This window comes from Gouania willdenowi, chromosome 8, assembly GCF_900634775.1.
Source record: "Gouania willdenowi chromosome 8, fGouWil2.1, whole genome shotgun sequence".
NCBI lineage: Eukaryota > Metazoa > Chordata > Actinopteri > Blenniiformes > Gobiesocidae > Gouania > Gouania willdenowi.
The window spans coordinates 17,247,180-17,271,206 of record NC_041051.1 but is presented as its reverse complement, the minus strand read 5'-3'; the positions used below and the strand labels follow the sequence as shown (position 1 = coordinate 17,271,206).

At 37.6% G+C, this 24,027-nt stretch overlaps 1 protein-coding gene across 1 annotated transcript in view; it reads right to left on the bottom strand.

Annotated features, from left to right (window-relative positions):
- The window catches only part of gcgra (glucagon receptor a), a 50,062-nt gene extending 36,179 nt beyond the window's left edge, over nucleotides 1–13,883 (bottom strand). The window contains exon 1 of the mRNA XM_028456191.1: nucleotides 13,595–13,883. The gene's annotated coding sequence lies outside the window, so the exon portion shown is untranslated. The remainder of the gene's footprint in view (nucleotides 1–13,594) is intronic.
- Nucleotides 13,884–24,027: the final 10,144 nt, after the last annotated feature.

Genomic DNA, 24,027 nt, shown 5'->3' with positions numbered 1-24,027 from the left:
GATTGAGTCCTGGTGTTTCTAAGTATATTTTATCAGTTTATATTCTATCAATCAATACAAGAGCAGTTGACCTATTGTTTCTAAAACCGTATTGGCTATCGTGAAGTAAACTATGCTAACTAATAAAGCCATTCAGGCATTACTTTCTTAATTATAGTCATATCAAGGTCGTTGCAATCTGTGGACTTTTTATTTTTACAATCATTGACTGTTTTGATCATTTCATTTTCATGTGTTGCGGTCAGAAAGAGGGAGTGTACAATTTGATTTGTGTAGCCAACGTCATTATAATCTGTGGTGGCAATCTTTGATGCCAGTTGTGGACCAATGTTCACAAAAAAATCATTAAATGCATAAACATGTGTATCCATATTTGTTACTTTTTCATCATCTTTAATCATGTAATCTGGGAACATGGCATTTTTATAATCCTTATTAATTAAATTATTCTATACTCCCCATAGACCTTTTTATATTATTTTTATTTCTCTCGATCAAATTTCTGTAGTACTGTTTTCTTACAGTTTTTTATAATACTTACATTTTCCCAATGTTATTGTTTATAGGTTATTGTTTTACTCATCTTTTTCGTATTTATTTATTTTTTTCAAAGGATATAAAACCTGGCAAGTGATATATATAGTGAATATATTAGTATTCTGAATATTTGTGACTATATTATCGATTAAAGTAGCGCGGTGTGCAGTAATGCTTGTAGGACGTGTAATCATTGGATATTTAAAAAAAAAAAAACTGTACATAGCGTCTATACATTTTCCAGTGGGTCTATGTAGTTTTGCTTTTAATAAATCTATGTTATATAATAAAAAGATAGAATTAGATCTTTATGACTCTTATTTGTAAACAACCTTTCCATGTGATCAGTGAACATGCACTGTTTGCACCCGGCACTTTGTATAATGCGGGATATAAGCCTTTTTTTTCATTTTTTCAGTAAATATCTCAACCGTGACACATTCATATGATGACATATGATCTACTTCCATAGTCATACCATCAACCTTCTGAGCTTTCAATTCTTTTTGCACATAAAGTGTAACTCCCCCACCAGATTTATGTCACAAAGAACAATTCTTAATATGAAAATTATCCTCACTCACGAATTGATGATGGTAACGTTAAATCAACTTACTGTATTTGTGTGTCACACATTATTGTGAAAGATGAATACATTTTTATTTTTTTGATTTCGCATCATGATTTGTTTTACTGGGGACAGGCGGCACAATGCTGTCGGTCACACTGACCACAGTAAGTGATGGAATGAGCTGTACTTTGTATCTGATCCATGTTGTTAGGAAGCAGAGCATGGCCATGAAAAGCAGTGACACTATCCAGAGACCTGAAGGGTTCAGGACAGGCTCTGATTGGCCAGAGGAGGAAATGGTTTCCTGCCAACACAAGACATCTTTGAGCAGAGTCTGCCTCGGTAAAACTGAACACGAAACACTGTGAGCAGCCGAAGCTGAAACAACAAATCAATCACGTCACGGTGGGAACGGCTGAAAAAGTCTATCTGTTCCTGCTCCATAAAAACAAAGCGATCACATAGTCTTTCAGCGAGGGCACTTGTTTCAAAGAAGGGAAATTAAAATAAAAAAACAAGACGCGGGACGCATATAGGGTGGACTTGGTAGATTTAATAAACTGTTAGATTATAAGCTTATTAATCAAATTAAATCAACGAACACACTGCATCGTCAATAGCAATGGCTGCTCTAAAAGCCCTTCTTTAATTGGATTGTGTGAGAAAAAACAAGGCATGTGAAATAACCAGTTAAAGATAAAGGGTAGAGAATAATTGGCCCTCATTTCCTTTTTAGTGTAACAGTCACAGCGAGTCAGTTAATTACACATATTCAACTATTGCGTCCAAACACTTATTACATAGCTTTACATGGTATTTTGATGGCATTCTGAGAAAAAAGGAGCTTCATATAAATAAAAGAAAAAAGGAAATATTCGAGTGAGTTTCTGCAACTGTCTAGCTACCTGCTAATTCACTACATTCCAATCAGTCTCTTACTATTATGAAGTGTAACGTTAGTATGCTGGCCTCTGATTTTCCGTGATTGTGGAAAACGCTCTAAAAAGATAACAGAGAACAGAGAAAGCAATCTGAAATGGAAAAATTAATCTAACCCATTTTTAAAATTAGTTTTTACTTCTCTCTGGGGCCCTAAGACGAGACAGAAATGCCTCACATCTCAGAGGCGTTGGCATTATTTGGCTAAGTATTGTGTAGTGAATTAGTACAGTCATTACACGCTTTGGAGTGAGACTAGGTTGCACGTGCATATTTTGGGACAATATGACACATATACACGCTATTTTTTATTGTGAAATGAGTGATTTAATGACTACAAAGGGTGATACACAGACAATGTATGTCTTACTCGCTCATTCGCGTTTAAAATCTTGCGCTAGAGTTAAGGCGGGCAGATAATGTGATTTTTTTTCAATCGTTGTTCACAGCATTGCAGAGTCCAAACCACGATTCATGTTCTCACACTATACGGACCGACACTCTGACACGATCTGACTGCTCACACTGTACGTCCACACACGACACGTCGGGGTCTTGTTTCCGGAAATGCAACGTACAAATTAAGAAGAAGAAGAAGAAGAAGAACTCTGAAGCGTCGCCATTAAAACAGAGGAAGAAAAGAATACCCGGAAGTGGAGAGACACTCGCAAATCCCAGAAAAAAGAACTTTAAAAAAGAAAATGCGGCTGTGATGGACAGACGTGAGCAGTGGTTCTACGGTGTTTGCGCATGCGCAGTGTGAGCGTTAGAGGTAAGCCGACCTGTGGCACTGCTTCAAAATAGTGCGATAACCTCACGACCAGGATTTCAAACATGTATGATTTTCTTACGACCATACGATTGCTGATCGGGAGCTGGTCGTGAGGTGTTAGTCGCTTCTCGTGAACCCATGTATACAACACGATGCACGACACACGATCACACCCCGGCGCTAGATTTCATGCAAAACGTGAGATTGAAACATTTCATAAATAATGTTTCGGGACCATATCAGGTATTTCAACTGTATCTTTCCTGTTAAAGGGGTGGTTGAGGATTTAGCGTTGTGGCTAACATCACCCTAGCAACGTAATCTCACGTGATTTTCGCCTAACTATCCAGTTTATGTAAATTCAGTACAGTACTACTGGTAAAGAAGTTGATTCTATTAACCATATTCAGCAATTTTGGTAAGATTTCGGAAGATTTTACAGCCTGTGAAGTGATTGAAATAGGGATAAATGATGAAATGAAAAAGAAGTATCAATTTTGAAACTGAAAATCAGAAGCCCTGCATTAGTTGCAAATGGTTCACTTTTAATGACATAACCCAAAAGCAAAGAAGTGGAACAGTATTCGGAGAAAAAAAAAACAACTGTGAAGTTTTGTTTTTACTGGTTTCCAACAGTAGGTTGTGAGTATACTGCATGTGCAAGGCTTGATTCAATGAAAATAAAAATGAAAGAAGATAACAAATCTGCTGCTCTGACAACACACAGGCATTAGTCTGTCTTGTAAACAAAACCCACACACAGACTACTTAATGTGGCTTTATCACATCATTTTAGATAATGGCTCAGTTTAGAAAGGTTTTATTGCAGTCAAGACAAGACAAGACTCAGGTAGCTGCCTTTTCTCCACTTTGTTTTCTAAAAGTATAAATAGAACATGGAGGATGATGAACTATTGGCAATGTTGTGTAAAATATATGCTGTTGGTTTCCCATGTAAACCACACAGATGCTACAAAGAAAAGCTGTACACTTTGTTCCCTGTATGACTAACAAACCTGTGGAGGTTTTTGCTCAGGAAAAAAAATCCACAAATTTTCCTCAGGCTAAAGCCATGCTATGTAGAAACTGTGCGATGACATGAACTGTTTGTGTTGTACAGATAGGCGTGCGTGTGTGTGTGTACGCGTACGTGTGTGACCCTACAAGGGGTTTATAAAAGCTAAGTGAAGCCCAGTAGCAATATCTCACTTCTCGATCAGGATGCAAAGTGACAGCTCTTTGTAGTGGAGGCTATTCTTGGTTCTCCGTCTGCAATTGTTGCGATCCAATTGAATTGGGGGATGTAGAATTAGACATCCCAGCCTGGGTTGCTCGATGAATGCAGACACTTCCACCAACAAACACACCTGTCTGTCACACCTGCAATACAATCCTCCTATGTCACCCCTTATTATGCCACGAGTAATGCCTTTTTAATCAGTTCACTGCTGATGGCCTCCCTGTGGTGTGCTGCCAATTGTCTGTGTTTGTTTTTCCTTTCCAGATACTTCGCTACTTTATTTTCAAGAATCAATAGGGGCAGTTTAAAAATCAGCAAATTCTCAATTTGTTTTCCCTAATCAATCGACACACAGCAGCTCAAGTGTTTTCCCATCACAGACATCCTCCATTTTTTCAATCTCGCATCAGTGTGGATGATTAAAAAAAGAAAAACAGTTGTGTTTTAAGACAAAATCATATCAAATCAGCAATTTGTAAAGTTACCCTGTTCTTGTATTAGAAAAATAGTTTTCTGCACCAAAAGAATGAATTATGACGACTGTTTTTTGTGTTTATCTGTGTACATTTAGAGCAGACATGGGGGCTATTTCATGCTGCGGGTACAACAAACTTGTCTAGTCAAACCCTAAACTCTGAGTTGACTTACTCTGAGATGGGAAACTACGAGTACCCAGTTCCAGAACAGTTGATCAGTGTTAGTTCGATCAACTTTGAGTGTGTTTACCTCGAGAAGAATCAAGAATTTTACTTGCCATTGGTGCAAACACGAGTAGTCCACACACATAGGGACTCTTATGCAATCACTCCGAGTCATGAACCATTTAAAAAGACACAAAAGTACACAATTGATAAAAACACATTAATGTAAAATAACACAACTGTACAAGAAAAATGCATTAGCCCATTGCACAGCCCCGAGCCGTTGTGTTGCAGTACAGTGTTTAATTGTGGATATCATGTTATATGGCACTATGCATGTTATTTTGTTTGTTTTTGTCAGAAGACTTAATGTGCTTAGGGAAGGAACTATTTAAAAGTGTGTTCTGTGTGTGATGATGCTGTGCCTGAGGTTGTATGTACATTGTCTATGTTTGAATAGAGTAGTATGTCTCTAATGATTCTCTCTGTTCTTTTGTAGATTGCGTCCACAGATGGAAATTTAGTTTCAACAAGTCTTTATGACTCTTTGCAGAGCATTCGTCTCTATCTGTGTGGTACCCAAATACCAGACAGTGATGCCAGTAGTTAGGATGCTCTCCATCAGTCCTCTGAAGACCTGGGTGAAAGAGTGGCAGTGCAGACCTGAGGTGATCCTGTACTGACTGTGAGCTCAGCAGACATCCTGGTTCCCATCCTCACCACTTGTGGTCTTTCAGTCAGGAGATCCAGAATCCAGTTAGAAGTGGGAGTCGGGACACCAAGGTTTGTCGACTTCTCAGTCAGCATATTGGGCGGATACTGGATAGTGTTAAAAGCAAAACTGTAGTCCAGTAAAAGCATCCTGATGTATGTTCTGCTGCTGTCGAGATGATGTAGGATCTGGTGCAGAGTTATGGCTACCGTGTCATCCACTGATCTGTTGGGGCGGTCGATGGGATCTGGGATTGCTTTATGGATGTGTGTGACAACAAGCTTTTCTAGACATTTCATGGTGACTGGCATGAGTGCCACTGGCCTGAAGTCCTTGAGGGTTCAAAGGTCAGGGTATAATGGTCGATAATTTTAAAATATGGGGGATGACTGATTCAGTGAAAGACAAATACAAAATGTCTACATACACACCAGCAAGCTATTCTGCACGGGCGTTCAGAACTCTGGGAGGGATGCCATCTGGTCTTACAGCCTTGTGGGGGTTTACCTACCTCATAGCCTCCAGGACCTGTTTGTGTGTGTGACTTGAAAGACAGTGTCCGTGGGGTTGCAGGGAGCTATTGGGAATGTCTGTATTCAGCCTGTATCAAACCTGGCATAGAAAGTGTTAAGACTGTTTGGAAGGGTGGGATCCACATACTGTGTGTACTGTTACGCAGGTAAAAGCTGTCAAGATCTTGGGAATAAGCCCTCTTCGCAGCACTGATGGACTTTTATAGCTTGTATCGTAGCATTCTTATGCTCCCCTTGATCTTCAGACTTAAAAGCATCCTGCCTTCTCCAGATTTTCTGTTTTATGTCCTCATTAAACCAGGGTTTCTAGTTTGGAAACACACGCACAGTTCTGGGAGGGACATATAGATGTCCACCAGCTGATGTAGTCGCTTACAGTCTTTGTGTATTCACCGATGCCATCCGTAGCCACCGTAAAAATGTAGCCCGGACCCGCGACCCGGAAGTGTACTCTCATCCGACGCTAACGGCTATGCTAACGGCAGTTTGGCATGACAAGATTGCTGCTTCCAACTGTGCATCAGTAACATGTCCTTTTCGCTTTAGCTGGTTTTGGGCACAGAACCTCCTCACGGACATTTCGGAGGATTTAGAGACTCCTAAGTGTTGCAGAGCTAAAGATATCATGAATGTGTAACGCTTCACTTCCTGGTCACGTACTTTGGCCAATCGGTAATGGAGAAAACAAATAAAGGTGTTCGTTTTCCATTTTTTGTTTTCTGTACCGAAGCAAAAGAGCTTGAATTTGAAAAACAAGGCGTTTTCCGTTTTTTCATTTTGGTTCATTTTTGTTTTTCATGTTTTTGATACAAAATGAAAAACGAATGAACGAATGATACATGGATTGACTGGCTGTGCCTTCAGCCTTTTTGATGTAATAGGCATAAGCCAGGATTGCTAGGTGGTCAGATTTGCCGAAATTAAGTTTTTGTTGAGCTTTAAGCACATTTCTGGTGTTACTGTAGCAGTGGTCCGGTATTTATTCTCTCTGGTTGGAAAATTCACACGCTGAAACAGTCTTGGTGTGTTTTTTTCTTGATATTACAATGGTTAAAGTCTCCCAGAATAATGACAGCAGCATTAGAATATTTGTTTTCATGTTCACTAATCATGTTCTATAGCTCTCTGAGTGCAGCTTCCACTCGCAATAATACAATGCAGTTCTCTGGGTAGAAAAAACAGCTGCGGTTCTTGCCGCTGAAGACGTGTAGTGACCTCAACAAGTCACTACAGAAGCACAGCATGGAGCAGTGCTGTAAATCCTTCTGCATGGTAATCCGGGCATGGAGCTCATCCATCTTATTTAAGAGAGACTGGACGTTTGCAAACTGTAAGATCGGGAAGGCTAGCCATGCATTGTTGTCAGGGTAGCTTCCCTTCAGACTTCGTGGCATATTAGCTAGTGGTGTGCCGAAATATCGATACTACGATATACTGTATCACGATATTTCGTCGCCATACGTTATCGATACACTGGTGCCAAATATTGATTTTTTTTTAGTATATATATATATATATATATATATTTACACTGTGTGCGCGTGTGTGTGTGTACACTTTGTTTTACTTGGCTGTCATTCATGTGACTTTGATTGACAGTGTTTGGTAACTCAATAAATTCAGAATTTCTTCAGTGACAAAGATATCGTATTGTATCGTGGATGAAATTTCTTGCAGTATATCGATTGTCGCAGAACCGCTGTATCGTGATATTATCATTATTGTGGGAAAAATATCGTGATAGCATCGTATTGCGAGGTACCTGGTGATACCCAGTCCTAATATTAGCTCAGTGTACGTGTCCAGCATACTCTGGTCAAAATGTCCAAAAAGACCATGATCATCTCTCTTAGCCGTCGTAAGGTTTACCAGTCGTAGATGACGTTTGTGGCCCATATTGTTGCCTTGACATAGCATAAAATAAGAAGGAAAAACCAGAAGCAAGTTTAACTTTTGGGAGCCTAACATGTTGCAACAAAAAGAGTTGCACATGTGCACAAGCTCTATAAAAGGCCATTGCCAATGGAGTCCTTGATACCACAAGTCACCATGACAACTGAAAAAAAAAATCCAGTTTCTGCAAAAATGTAACACTGCTGCAGCAGCGAAGGAGAGAGAAACACCATGGGAAGAAAATTGCTACCCGCGCCAAGCCAACACATAAGTGTACTATTCCACTGACCTATCATTTAACTGTACTTAAGATGGTAGCATACAGTTAAAAATGAAGTATAAAAACATGATTCTAAAAGGTACGGCATATTTTGCTAGGCTTTGATTGTACCTCACTTTGGGTTTTAATTGATTGACTTAAGCTATTAAACAAAGTAAACATTAATTGAGTGGCCATATTTCAAGTAGTAATTTAAACCTCTAACAAAAGGTTGTTTTAACACTTAATCTCACTTAATACCCCCACTTATTAGATTAACACTTGATTCAATGTTGACACATTATTATTTTATACATAGCTATTGAAGTCATTTAAAATGTGACAATATGTACGCAAACACGTCGAACACTCAATAAAATACTCATTTTAAAAAAGATTGAGTTCTGCTCAGCCGAACAGAAAGAAGGCAGAGGCCTGAAAAACGGGTGGAATAAAATAATAAATAAACGGAAAATGAAAAAACGCATATTATCAGTCCCTCCAGGATTTCGCAATGTTGCGATCGCAACTATTAACGCAAAATCAAGCAAACTCCGCGAAATCAGTGCGGCATTGCATAATTTTACCGCAACTTTGCTGCAAAAAAAAAAAACATATAAATATGCGGCCGCTTATCATTATTTTTGGCATATTAGCACTTGTAGTTGCTACGGTAGTAGCAGAGGATGTACTATGGGCTTTGCGCCATAGACATATATACGCAGACGCCACATCAACTGCTGTCGCCCACTAGAGCGGTGCGTCTACGTATATTATGTCATTGCTTTGCGCTACTTACAAGGAACCTATGAAAAAGAAAATGCCTAAGTCACATCCTGTTTTCAACCAGTGCCCGGAGAAAGCATTCAATGGAGTCATGTGAGATAGAAACACCTCGCATTTGTCAACAAAAATATTGGCTAAGGAGCGTGTAAAACAGCACCCAACGTTGCTTCATAAGAGTGGAGGTAAACTTTTATGTTCAAAATGCAATGTTATCATCGAGCACAAGCGGAAGTCGTCTATGGACAAGCATTTTGCTTCTGCAAAGCACGTCAAGAGAATGCAAGCCAGTGCACAACCCCATGTGGGAGAACAAACAGGAAGCCCACAATATCATTACATACAGTATGTTTGTTAACGCTTTGTATTTTGTATTTTGTTATGCCTAAAGAAATATGTCTTCATGACAGGTTCATGTTATGCACTTTAAGATTCCTTAAGTTCATTATTGTTTCCTGACTTGAACTTCTGATGATCAATTTGATTAAAAACTGTTGCACCTTTTGCATTCAGGGTACGCTCAAGTGTATAAAAAAGTGTTTGCACGTTTTGCAAAATTGTGTTGGTGTTTGCTTTACAACAATAAAGCATATTTTTGTCTCGAACATGTCTGGTCAATATGTATTTATAATTGGTAGGAAAAATGTACTTAATTGTGAGTAAAGTATGTTTTAGGGCTGAAAAAAAAAAATCGCAACTTTTTACCGCAACTTTTAGAAAATTGGCCAGCGAAATTAGGCATTTCAGCCCGCAACAATCACAAAAAATGCCAGCGAAATCCTGGAGGGACTGATTATATATAAAGCTATGTAAAATTTACACACACAGGCACACACACACACACACACACACACACACACACACTGGATGGTGTCATCTGTCTCATTCAGCTTCCAACTAATGAAACAATTGAACTGCAGCTGTAAGGATTCCATTCTCAGAACTTGCCTCGGATGGTGGTTCAAAGTATTCTGCAACTGTATCTTTTCTTGCATCACAGGAGAAGGAGGAGGAAGATGATGATGATGCTGCACAGAATTACCGTTTGCAAAGTAAACGTAGCGCTATGCATATAATCTGCTGTGATGTGAGTGCAATGTGTAACTGGCCAGTGAGCAGGTTATGGTCACAGAGTCTGTTACCATGGTGACTGACTCAGAGTTTCTCATCTCATGGTTAACTTACTCTGAGTTTTCACATTACCTGTTTTCTGGAATACCCCCATGGGCAACTAGTACCATTTTTTGCAGCCCCCAAAGGGCAAAAAAATGTGTTCAAAAACACATAAAACAGCAAAATACACACACACACACAAAAAAACAGCAAAAATACATAACAGGACTGCATAAACACACAAGATGGCAAAAATAAATACCGGTAACTGAAAAATATACAAAACAACAACAAAAATGCACAAAATTTTAAGAAAAATCTACACAAAATTTTAAAAAGAATTCACGCAATAAGCTCACAAACAATAAAAACATGCAAAATGAGAGCAAAATATACAAAATCACAACAACAATGCACACAATGAGAGAAAAATATACAAAATTATAACAAAAATACACAAATTTAATCAAATAACACAACAAATGACCAAAAAACAAATAAATACCCACAATCTTTTGTTTTTTCCTGTATTGATGCTCAGATTGGTCATTATTATATATTCTAACATTAATATATTGATAATGGCCCCCGGGTCAAATAATCACATTAGTGTGGCTGTAACAGAAGTTGCCCATTGATAGAGTGACATGAGTAATTTGTGTGTCGCTGCCTCTTCACTCACATTATCTATCTTATTCAGATCTGGAGTTAAGTGCTGGCAAACCTACTGAGGATGGTAAAAAAGAACAGAGAGCACTCACTGCTTTTACATTTTACCTCTTGACATCAGACACAGCCTGAGTCATTTAAGCAGTTATGCTGTTGAAATGCAGTTGTAGCTTTTGAGGGTCAAACAACTATGCAAACAAACACAACTCTTGACACGTTGTTATCATTCACCCTATGTGTCCACATGAATAATGGAAATAAGGGCCCAGGAAGGTTACTCTGCTCACTAGATCCGCACTCACGGGGAAGAAGATTACTTCATGCATAGCAAATCGTCTCTGATGTGTTGCTTTGTATGCATTAAAGGACCTTTACGCCTTGCTTGTTGTCGCAAATTACTACTAATAACAACAAACACGGAGATACCGTAACGTAAGTGGAGTGTGGGCTAATTCACGGGCCTGATTGTTAGCCATTGGTGTTGTATTCCTACAGCAGACAAGTCTCTAATTATTATGTTTGTCAAGTTATGATGGAAGTGGTCTACGAAGAGGAATTACATTTATTAGCCACACTAGGGGTAATGAAATGAATATGAATTCATAAAGGACTGAGAGTCGAGGCTATTTTCATTTGAGTGATGTTGTCCAAATCCAGATTAGTCATGGATACTCGCCTGCTATTCTAATTTAATTAGAATTAGAATAGAATATCATTAGAATACCAATTGTTTAGAGTGACAATAGAAAATTCTGTCCAGATGAAAAATAGCTTTTTTGGCTAATTCTGGCATATTTTCAGTATTGCTATTAATGTACACTGTCCCTGTTGAATAAACCATTAAAATAATTCAATTATTCTATCCATCTATTCATTTTCTGACCCGCTTGTTCCTGTTTTCACGGTCGCGGGGGTCTGCTGGTGCCTATCTCCACCCCTCAATGGGCGTTAGGCGAGGTTACACCCTGGACAGGGCACCAGTCCAGGGTGTAACCTTCCAGATGAATTCATGTTGGGTGTGGGATACATATGTATGTGTATATACGTATATATGCATATGTGTGTATCCATAAAATGAAGAGTCCGTCCTTAAGACTGCTCTAAATGTAAAGTGTCTTGAGATACCATTGGTTATGATTTGGCGCTATACAAATAAAGATTGATTGATTGATTGATTGACCAGTCCATCACAGTAAAATATTTCTAGTGTGTCTTTATTGTCACTGTTGACATTTTCATTCAGAGACTCTCTGACAAAGAATGAGCAACTGTTTTCTCTCTTACGCCACCTGAATGAGAACATTCCCCAGAGCTGTTTATTTTTCCAACACAGTTCTATTGAGTTTACATGGCCAATGTCTAAATAGATTGACGTGGTCAACCTTCAGCCTCTGCCGTTTTCAAAGCCCCCTGTAGCGTGCCTACTAGTCTTTCAATCATTCATTCTTTGTTTATTAGTCATGGTGAGATAAAGCTTCTTTAATTACTCGACACGTGGAGATCGCAGACGTAAGCAGGTCGCATTTTTTCCCTAGAGTGTTGATATTTATTCCGTACTTGTGTTTACCAGATTAAATATCACCAACATTCACCATGCGCCAGTATATGCTTGCGTCCACTGATGGGAATGTACTACACCAGGGAGGCTCTCCATCAGTGGCTCGACACGCGGAGACAGACATGCATTCTCAGCATAATTAATATGAATAAGAAGCAACAAATTGAACCTAATGCACACAAACTCAAAGCCATTTTGCTGTGAAAAAGAGCACGCAACTCACACTGCCACAGTTAATCATTTCAATACTGTGAATATACCCTTTGTCACATAATGTAAATTACTGAAATTTGTTGTCTTTCTTTTGTTATATCTCTGTGGACTTACAAGCTGTTTGGGTTTTTTTTTTAAAAAAAAAAAAAACACTTCACAAACTAGACAAACTGCATTTACAGAAAAAAATACAAGTTAGTATGCTGTCTGCTGAAATTGAATACATTTTTTATGATAACACGTAGGAAACGGCAAAGGTATAAATAGAGGCTGTGAGCACGTCCTTAGAGCCTCCGTCCCAACAGGGGAAGCTATGGGTTAACACTGCTAAAAAAAAAAAAGTTTGCAAAATAAATGGAACTTTATCATTTAGTAATATAGAATTGACAAAAACAATTAGACATAGCGACATTGTCCTAAATATTGTAAAAGTTGTGGTAACCTAATTGGTAAAATCATACTACAAGTGGAGGTGAAATTACCCGCCATACAAAACCTAACCTACATAGTTGAATGTACATTTAAAAAACGCACATATATAGATAAAACATACACACATGCTGCTTCAATCCCACATCCTCACATTCATTCTCTTATTCATCCATTCATTTATTATTGACTAAATTCACAACACTCCCCAAAATGTATTATTCATGGTAACCCCCCATGCTGCTAAACAATAATATCAAAAGTAATTTAAAAAAATGATTTCTAGTAAAGACACACAATTCAAGATGCATTATTGACAGAATACAATCATAAAACAATTTAAAAATAAAAAAATATTGTTTTAAAAGGAAATCAATGTTTATATATATATACATACATTTTCAAACCTCATGCCAACATTTACAGGCTCTTTATGTAATAAACGTTATTTTTTATTTAATAACCTTTCATAGGTGGGTCAATAGGTGATAAAGGATGGTTGGTTCACATAGTTGTTGTTCATCTGCGATATGTGATGCACTAGCAAGTGTTGGAATTTAAAAAAAAAAAAAATAGTTTCAGTGTTATTTTATTTTATTTTATTTTTTTTCATTCCGGATTGTAAGATTCTAATTAAATCTGAGGTTTGTTGCGCAGGTTTACACGCGTTTCTGCTACAGACGCACAGCTTTTAGTAACATTTAAAGTCCCAGGATAAAATAAAAGTCTTACCGCTGACGGTGTTTTACAGATGTGTGCTGTGGTGCTGCTGCTGCTGCATCGTCCTATACATAAAGTCCGCTCCGCTGTAATCCAACTTTACAACAAACTGCGGTCGTCTCAAGCAACTTTTCCCCTTCACTCAATGAGCGACAACACCAAAGCAAACTGCGACTGGCAATGGGAATGTGCGTGTGTGAACGCGTGCGTGTGCGTGTGACAGTGAGTGTGTAAATGTGTGTGTGTGTGTGTGTGTTTTAGGACCAGGCACCAGTGACTGAAGAGCGCGCGCTGCACGGCACTTCTCCTGCGGTCTTTGTATCAGTGACGTCACATTGAGGGGGCGGGGTATTTAACTACGTGTCATTGAGAAATTAAAGAATATATCAAGACTTCATCCCTGGTTCATAAAAAAAAAAAAAAAAAAAAAAAAAAAAGCATCAAAACCGTGACAATAAACAACAATATTTTATGAAGTGGAATGATGACCAATTTACCCCTATTTATTATTTTACATTTTTGCATGTATGATTCTGCAATGCATCTTTGTATAGTGTACACTTCTGAAAAAAAAAAATATATATATAAATATATAAATAAATAAATATATATGAAAAGTTGCATTTTAGTCAAAAGACTGTGACTAAAACTAAATCAAAATTTACTGTCAAAGTTAACACAGGCTTAACCTATAACATAATTAATAATAATAATAATAATAATAATAATAATAATAATAATAATAATAATAATTGTTGTTTGAAAGAGTCTTTCTAAGCACTTAAGGACACTTTACACGTTCCAGAGTAATAAAAGCACAATGACACAACACATTAAAGTAAAAACAAGAAATTAAAGTGGCACAAAATCAAAATAAATCATTGGAGTTAAGATAGGTATGCAACATGGAAGTGTTTGACTAAATAAGGTTGGAAACCTTCACTTCATATCATTTTCCTGTTATAGCTGAGACTCATTGATGATTCTATAGCTGAAGATGCTGCACCTTAACGTTATTTCTGCTGTTTATTTTTGTTCCTCTTTGAAAGAATCACACATCTGTTGCAAAAAAAAAAAATTAAAAAAGTGGACTTTTATTCCTCAGAAATTGTCAAGTGTGATTTAGTTTTGACTAAGAAATGATAGGGTAGAAGACAGCCATGTGGATATGGTATTTTTCTTGTTAGTGTGAACAGTAAATAAAACATTTATTCTCACACATTCTCGTAGCTGTTGTGTTTTTCTTTTGGCAATAGTCTTTATATTTTCAACTTTTAAAATATAGTGAGTGTGCGCCTCAGAATTCTTTCAGTAGGAATGATTGAATCACTGGAGAACGACAGACATATGCAATGGGAACAAGCTGTTGATACCTCTTTTTGGGATAATAAAAAAAAACCTTTTCCCTCAGGAGTGTCAGACTGATTTTAGTTCAAGTGCCAAATACGAAACAGTTCAATCTCAAGTGGGCCGCAGATTATAGGTGGTAAAACGAACACGTTTATCATTCATGTGACCTAGTATGCTCTTCAGTGGGTCGTGGAACTGTACTGAATGTGTCGCAGACAGCTGGTAAAAAAAAAAAAATACTTTGTGTCTCTCAAATTGTCTTTTATTTTGAAAGAAACTTTTCTTTTGACTGACATGCTGTGAAATGCATGTTGCACAGGAAAATATATAGATTTATATTTTAAAAGAGATTATCTATGTGTGTTTTTAACAGCTATTTTTGAAAAAACTAAATTTGATTGGTTGAATTTAACAAAAAAGTGGGTTGTGATTTAATGACCGTGGAAAAATGTGGGTCCCAGTTGAGAACCCCTGATATAAAGTATGTAAGACACTATAATATCCAAGCAATAAGTGACAGATATAATGACTTGTAGGATCATTTCCTTGATTTTGTTGCATTTTGGAGAATAATTTGAGGAAAATTCTAGGAATTTGGGAAAAATTGAGAGTACTAACAAACAATTTGAAGTTGAAAATGACTTCATCATGTGATATGAGCATGGGTAAACTATGAGCCCATGAAAAATGAGCAGTTTCATTAAATATGTGCATTTGGAGGTACTGAGATATCTACAACTGAATTAATTGGTAATATACACAATGAGTCATGTTTACGCTGACATTTTTTCTAACTTTCTTCTGCGGGCCGAAATAGGAGCTTTAAAGGGACGGATTTGGCCCCCGGGCCTTGAGTTTGACACGTGTTTTACCTGATCACCTATTCACTCTACATCATATTTGATAGTGATTGTCTCTTGAATTCTATCATTTTTATCGTCAAAAAAATAAAAAGAAGCAACAGATTCATGCACTATTATTGCTGCACTGAAACCATGAGCAAAACATTCTGTTTTTCCTTCAGAAAACACACAAAGAACTGAACTTTGCTCATAAGCCGCAGGTTCAAAGACCATCTGCTCATGTCAACAAGCTCTGCAAATCTCGTGCATCATTTCCACGAAAATACCATAGAAAACATTGTGTCATCTGTGGAAATCTTTATATGTGCTGATTGCATTGGATGTAAGTCCTGTAGTCACAGTAAAAATTATTTCACCTTTGTACCTTTTGGTTTATCAGGTACTATTTTTATTCAGTTCCTTTCTTAATGATAAGAAAAGTCATAAATCAGCTGTTAAAGTAAGCCGCAGTCAGCTTTTTTTATTTTATACATTGTGGCTTTTATCTGTCATGTGCTACAGCAGCTGTTGTTGATGATGTCTATCTATACACTACGGTGGATTTTGTCCTCTTGATGTGAGGCACTGTTGAAGATGTGACCCATATGATTCTGTAGTGGCCTCAGGCTCTCCAGGCCCTGTGATGCTGTAGTGGAGGACGAACCGTATACGTCACCTCCCAGCTGCTGGAGCACTCCTGAATCAGCCTACGCTCAATGATAGTCTAATGGTTATGGAGTCTTTCTTTTTTTTTTTGTTTGCTAACTTTCTGCTTTGTTTCCGATCATATTTTATTCAGATTCCTGATTCTGTTTGAGTCTCTTGGGTCGTCTCTGTTTCTGCTCGTGTTCATGTTTGTTTAAAACTGTTCTTGGAAAATCAATACCAATAGACTTTTAAAATTCACTCTTTAAATCCGTTACAGATCCATCGTGGAACACGGTCATTATTGTGCATGTGACAAATCTATGCCGAGATAATCACTGCTATAATCCCTGCTTTAAAGTTTGTTGCTTAGTTTAATACTGCTTTTAAGAAACAGTGTTTTTGAATGGAATGTGGTCATATTTTCATTTGCTTTCTTTTGCTCTGTTGCCCTCTTCAGGTTATTCTATATTAAAAAGCCAACATACTAAATATATTAAAAGTAAATTGGGATTTTTTGAATTATTCAGAGAATTTTTTTTTTTTTTGGTTTATTTATTAAGTATACCAGGAAAAAGAGCTTTATTTTCATCCTCTGTCTGGAGCCTTGGCCGAACATCCCATATAAGGTAAAAAAACAAAAAAAACAAAGAAAGTGTCTATTTTTACGGTTGCTGTACGGACAACCCCTGGTGCCATTAGTACGGTTATCGAAGTACAAGTAAGTAGCGCCTTAGGGTTAGGGTTAGGTTTAGGGTTAGGGTATAACCCAATATCGCAACATTTTTTTAGGTTTAGGGTAAGGTTTAGTCTTAGTCACGTGACCTAAACTGACCAAATAGGGGCGCTGCGTAGGGATAGAAAGTCAGTATATTGCAGAGTTATAGTTAGGCACAGATATAAGACGGAAGTGAGCTGCGACTCACTCAAGCAAGTGGCCCTTTGGAATTAAACACGCACCTTCTGGCTGATTGATTAGCAGTGACGTGCCATGACCACTAGGGTTGGGTAGGCACGTCGCAAATCGAGACCACTAATGACAATTTCATATGTTTCTGCTGGCAAGTGTTAATTCAATTCAAATCAACTTTATTTGTATAAAGCAATTTACAACAAAGTCATCTCAATGAGCTCATCAAATTATAAAATTCATAATAAGAAAGAAAAAACCCAACAAGATCCACATGAACAAGCATTTAGCCATCTAACAAAATCAACATCATAAACACCATTAAAGAAACATAAACAATTATTTAATATAGCTTCCATACTCTCCCAACAAGATATATCTCCTGACATGGCAGCACATCTGTTGTTTGTGTTGGAAACACAGAAACACGAAGAAAATGACAACAACAACAACTCGGAACAGCCTCAGTAAGGAGCATCCACAAAGCCAATCCTTCCTTTTGTTCCATTCACTGTGAAAAGTATGAAATATTTTCTGACTTTACCTTTGCTGAAGGTCTGGTAGCTCAGGTGTTGGTCTCCCATCTTTTAAAAGCTGTTGTTTTTCCTCAAAAAAAAGTTTCTTTATCGTCTCTGGCGCTGTCATCATGACTGTAGTATTATCCCGCCCACTAGCTAGATAACGTAGCAGCAGCGGTCACGTGATATCAATTCACTAATGTACTATGAACTTACGTATAATGTACTATGAACTTACGTATAGCATTTAGCATAGCGCGGTTACGTCCAAAGTACTGGGAAAGTTCTCTGAATAGACCAAATGGACATCAAAGTAACTAAAATATGTGTACACTAAATGGTAAACACAAGATAAATACAACATCCCATATCTGAGATTTCCAGCACTGGAAGGAGCAGCAATTGAAAAATATTAAAAACAAAGTTTTACACTTTCTGGAGAGCGAAAAAGGATGAACTTGTAGCACTTTCATAAGTAGCCAAAGAACAAAAGTGTCTGATTGTTCTTTCAAAAGCCAGAGCAGATGTCAGCAGCTAGAAATGAAACCAACAACAGCCTTAAAGCCGATGGCACTTCTAGCTGCTTTCCAGGCATATAATCAACCACACAGTCTTTCCCTGAATCCCCTCCCCCCGGATCCTCCCCGCCTACTAACACACGCACACACACACACCGTTTTCATCCACATTTGACGGTTTTTTTAGATCTGTGACTTCTGACTGATAATTCTTGCGCATATGTTGTTGATGTGTTGAATTTGTTTGTTACGTCTCCTCGCGAACAATGTAATTATGGACAGACATGCATTTAACACACCACGCTGAAATTCAATGAGTCTGTGCAAACATCTATATATCTTCACATTAAAAAAAAAATTGCTAAGAGATCCATTATCTTCGTCCTTCAGTATATCTAACTCAGGGGTCTGCAACCTTTACTCTTAAAGGAGCCATTTTGCCTAATCTCGACTGGATTAAAGTCCTTCCGGAGCCGAAAAAAAAACCTTCTCATGAAAACAATACAGCGTATAAAATTCTATACCGTTAAAATAGTATCGAATAATTTGATGAGTTAATGGATTTGAAGGGCTACAAAAATAACTTGAATTTGATAACACATTATCAACTCCAACTCATGCTAATTTCTTACAACATATCAAGCATGCATATTAAGCCGGTATGTTAGCAGTTAAATAAATCTTTCCCCACACAAATAAAGTCTGTATTTTTTTCCAGAATAGTCTTTTTTGTTATTTAAGTTATCTTACCAGAGATTTAAAACTGAAGGTTAGCCACAGGTGGAAGGAAAGTTAATGGTCTGTAGATGTTACAGTAGGACGGTGGCAGAGTTATTCATTTTTAGGTTGACCAATTGTTTTATCATCATTTTATTTGAAGTTAATGTCATTAATCACCAGTACCCTCTGTAGGAAATCATTCATTTTCTTTTGTTTTTTTAAATCGTCAGAGAGCCATTGCAAAAGAGTCAAAGAGCCACATGAGGCTCCAGAGCCGCAGGTTGCAGACCCCTGATCTAACTATATGCAACACATTTGACTTTCGTCGCACCTCACTCAGTAGATACATTTTACAGTTTGGTTTATTACTATTAGTATATAAACCACCCTGAATCTTCATGCATTGGCTATTTTATTAACTGAAACATCAGTGCTGCTGTATATTTTGGTGACACATCTTCATATATGAACATGCACAGTTAATACAATCTTTTTTAATAGTTGAGGCTTTACAGTTTGAGATAAATGTAGCAAACAATGGGACACATACGCTTTCTGATGTGGCATTTTGACATATCTCCCAAGCCAGTCAACTTCTGGTGCTATTCAACCACTCTCTTGTGGCCATTCAAGTGCCAAATTGCCATGTTCAGAGCAGAGGTGATGGATGTATTGCCATGTGAAGAGGTATACATACAGTGTTCTCACCACTCTGCCCCTGAACGGCAGCCTGTAGAAAATACAGCTCCCTCTAGGGAATCCTCTTTAGAGGCCAGAGTAAAACATGTACTGCATATTAGACAACTCTACACTATGAAGACTCGAGGACAGACACTAAACGATCTATGACAGCAAGTAAAAGTCATGAATGGAGAAAGAAATTATTACTGATTATTCAAAATTCCTGACCTCATTCTCCAAAAATACAGAATACAATACAATATCTAGCTTATTGTCTGTTTATATAACAGGCCATATGTTGCATAGAAATTGCTATGGTATAAATATGCACAAATTTCACTTTTTTTTAGCTATGGGTGTCATTTGGCACAATGTTCCTTTATAACCATGCAACAACAAGTATAACAAAACTGTGATGTATTGTGTGTTTGTCTTTCTGCTAATGCTAACAACTGTTTACTTTTAGTCACCTACAGCTTAGCCAATCGGATGCTACAAATGAAGCTTTTGTTTGCCACAAAGCTGCTCTAAGTGTTGAACAAACAACAGCATCAAGCCATGTAATTAATTCTAGAAAGTGGAAAGAGCTGTTGATTGCATTCTAAAGATGGGATGGTTAATTCTACAAAAATAAATACATTTTAATAAATATACACTTTACTTGTAGTTTGGACTAAATACAAAAGTGCACGTTTGGCCTGCAGGAGAAAATACAAATGACAGAAAAAAACAAGAATCATTGTATAAATGAAACTCAACAATATATATCTGCAGGGGCTCATAGTTTCCCAATTGCTTATATCACATGATTACAGTCATTTTTAATGTTAAACAAAAAAACTCAAAATTCTTCAATTTTCATCACATTTCTCACAATTAAACAGAAATTGGTCACAAAATCTAGAAAATTTTAATTGAAGATCCTGTTGGGACTGATATTTATTGCATATTGCTTTAATATTGTCGGTTTTCTTCTTTGTATTTTATGTTCACCTAGGAGTGCAAACTACGGCACAATAATGTTGAGATTACTCATTTTCCCACATAAAATCTGTGGCCCACTTGAGATCAAACTGCTCCGTATTTGGCCCCTGAACTAAATTGAGTTTGACACCCCTGCTATAATGGATAGATGGATGGATTCTTTGTTCTTTTCTTTTTAAAGGTACATGGCTCACGATGAGTCAAAAATGTGTGAATTTGCAATTGGAAAGCGGTGCAGCTGGTCTGCGGAAGTGTGTGTGATCTAAATATAGATAGTAGGCCTACATCAGCCTGTCTGCTGCTATAGTTTGGTGACTGTGGCGTAACAGCCTTCATACAGATCAAAGGTCATGAGGCAAATAATTGTAAAGAATAGTTAACACGCTGAACAAACTCTGGGAAAGGGTGGTCAGGTTGGTTCTTTTTGGTGTGTTTAGTACCGTACGCCAAACATTCTCAAACATATCTACTGTTGCATGTTATTGTGATGCAGATAGTGGCACTCCAGAATATAAATAAGTCAAGGGGAAGTAATTGAATGAGTGGGCAGGAGAAATGTGTTAAGTGGCCTATACTGTATAATGAATAATATCAATAGTAACACCTGTGACATCACATTAGCACCCTCCTTAAATATGATGGTGTGAACAATGACCTTCTTTTGGGTGTCATTGAGTAGATAAAGTCATTGATATATTTATTCAAATGTTGTGTGATGTGACTTTGCCTCTTATTATTGCTCATAAATTATCATCATATTTCAGCACTTTAGTAAACTATTTGGACTTGAATTATGTGGATTGCTTTTGTGATTTGATCCATCTTTTTTTTTGGTGTCAAGGTACCTGTAGTAAATTTTGACTACAAGCTCCATCAAAAGATCATATGACACCAGTTGTGAACTGGCCATCTGGCATACGGGGCATCGTCCCGTTGGGCGGTCAACCCAAAGTGGGGCGGTCCGGTTTGGTCCACTACGTTTCTTTTTTTAACGAACGAGTGGAGGCAGACATGGTAACAGGTGGCCAAAAACGGTACCAAATTGGGAAATACGTGGCAAGAAGAGAGTTAAAAGTCACTAAAATGAGCCAAAACTAGTCAAGAGTGGCCAGAAAATGGGCAATTAAAGAGGAATTAGGTGTTGTGTAATGGCAAAAGGTAACTTTAAATTGCAAAAGTTAGCTTATTGGGATGAAAAGTGACCAAAAAATTAAAGAAAGGACAAAAACTGGATAAAAGTCTCAAAAAGAAGTGGTTTCTACTGAGCAACAGCTACAAAACAAATAGCAGAGCAAGAGTTCAAGGTTCAAACTGAATTAGAGATTATATTTGTAATTGAGAAGCAGGATCGGGGCAGCAGAGTTCAACGCACAAGCAGCTGATGTTCCAGGACTGAGGCACGAAAGAGCGAAACATGGTGAAAACACGATCCATGCTACAACACAAGAACTCTGAAAGCTTAGCACAGATGGCAAAAAAAAAATGCAGACTAACTGAGGGAATATTTCAAATTGTGAGGAAAAACTGACAAAGCAAAAGTGCAGAGAAATAAAATACAAATTAAGTTAAAAAAAAAAAAAAAGCTATGACGTGAACATTGAGCACAGGCTTTGGTCACCTGGTTTTAAACTTTTTAAAAGTCTAGCGTTTAAGTACATTTAGATGCAATATGTTGATGGTGCCTTGAAGCAAAGGAGCTTAACCCACTTCTATACTACTATAGTACAGTGGATCCAGAAAGTTTTCGAGGTTTTTGTGATGTAAAAAAATGACACCAAGATAAATAATTTTACAACTTTTTCCACCTTTAATGTGACCTATAACCTGTACAATGCAATTGAAAAACAAGCTGAAACCTTTCAGGGAGGTGAAGTAAAAATGAAAACTGAGAGAAAGAGATTGCAAAAGTGTGCACATTCAAATTAAATTGGAGTCAGCACACACCTGTCACCATTTAAAGCTCCTCTGACTAATCCCAAATAAAGTTCAGCTGTTCTCGTTGGCTTTTCCTGACATTTTTGTAGCCACATCTTCCAGCACAAGCCATGGTCCACTGAGAGCTTCCAACGCATCAGAGGGATCTCATTGTTCAAAGATATCAGTCAGATGAAGGATACAAAAACATTTCCAAGGAATTAAATATAACATGGAACACAGTGAAGACAATCAGAAAATATGGCACAACAGTGACTTCACCAAGAACAGGACGTCCGTCCAAATTTGATGACAAGACGAGAAGAAAACTGGTCAGGGAGGCTGACAGGAGGGAACAGCAACATTGAAGGAGCTGCAGGAATTTCTGGCAAGTACTGGCTGTGTAGCACATGTGACAACAATCTCCCGTCTTCTTCATATGTCTAGACTATGGGGTGGCAAGACGGAAGCCTTATCTTACAAAGAAAAACATCCAAGCCCAGCTTCATTTTGGAAACACACATTTGAAGTCTCCCAAAAGCATGTGGGAAAATGTGTTATGATCCGATGAAACCAAGGTTGAACTTTTTGGCCATAATTCAAAAAAAGGTATATTTGGCGCAAAAACAACACTGCTCATCACCAAAAGAACACCATACCTACAGTAAAGCATGGTGGTGGCAGCATCATGCTTTGGGCTGTTTTTCTTCAGCTGGAACGAGGGCCTTAGTCAGGGTGGAGAGAATTGTGAACAGTTCCAAATACCAGGCATTGTTGGCACAAAACCTTCGGGTTTCTGTTAGAAAGATGAAGATAAACTTTATCTTTCAACACGGCAATGACCATAAGCACACAACCAAATCAACTAAAGAATGGCTTCACCAGAATAATATTGAAGTTTTGGAATGGCCCAGCCAGAGTCCAGACCTGAATCTGATTGAACATCTGTGGGGTGATCTGAAGAGGCCTGTGCACACCCTCACAATCTGTCAGATTTGGAGCGGTTTTGTAAAGAAGAGTGGTCAAATATTACATCATCAAGATGTGCCACACTGATAAACTGTTACCCAAAAAGACTGAGTGTTGTAATAAAAACCAAAGGTTCTGCAACAAAGTATTAGTTTAAGGCTGTGCATATTTATGCAACCAGGTTTTCTTACGTTTTCTACACAAAATACCCCCATAATGACAAAAAGATTGTTTTTTTTTTTTTTTTAGATTTTTGCAAGTATTCTCAGCCTTTGCCACGAAGCTCAAAAAATAACTCAGGTGCCTCCTGTTTCCACTGATTACACTTTAGAAGTTTCTACAGCTTAACTGGAGTCCACCTGTGGTAAATTCAGTTGATTGGACATGATTTAGA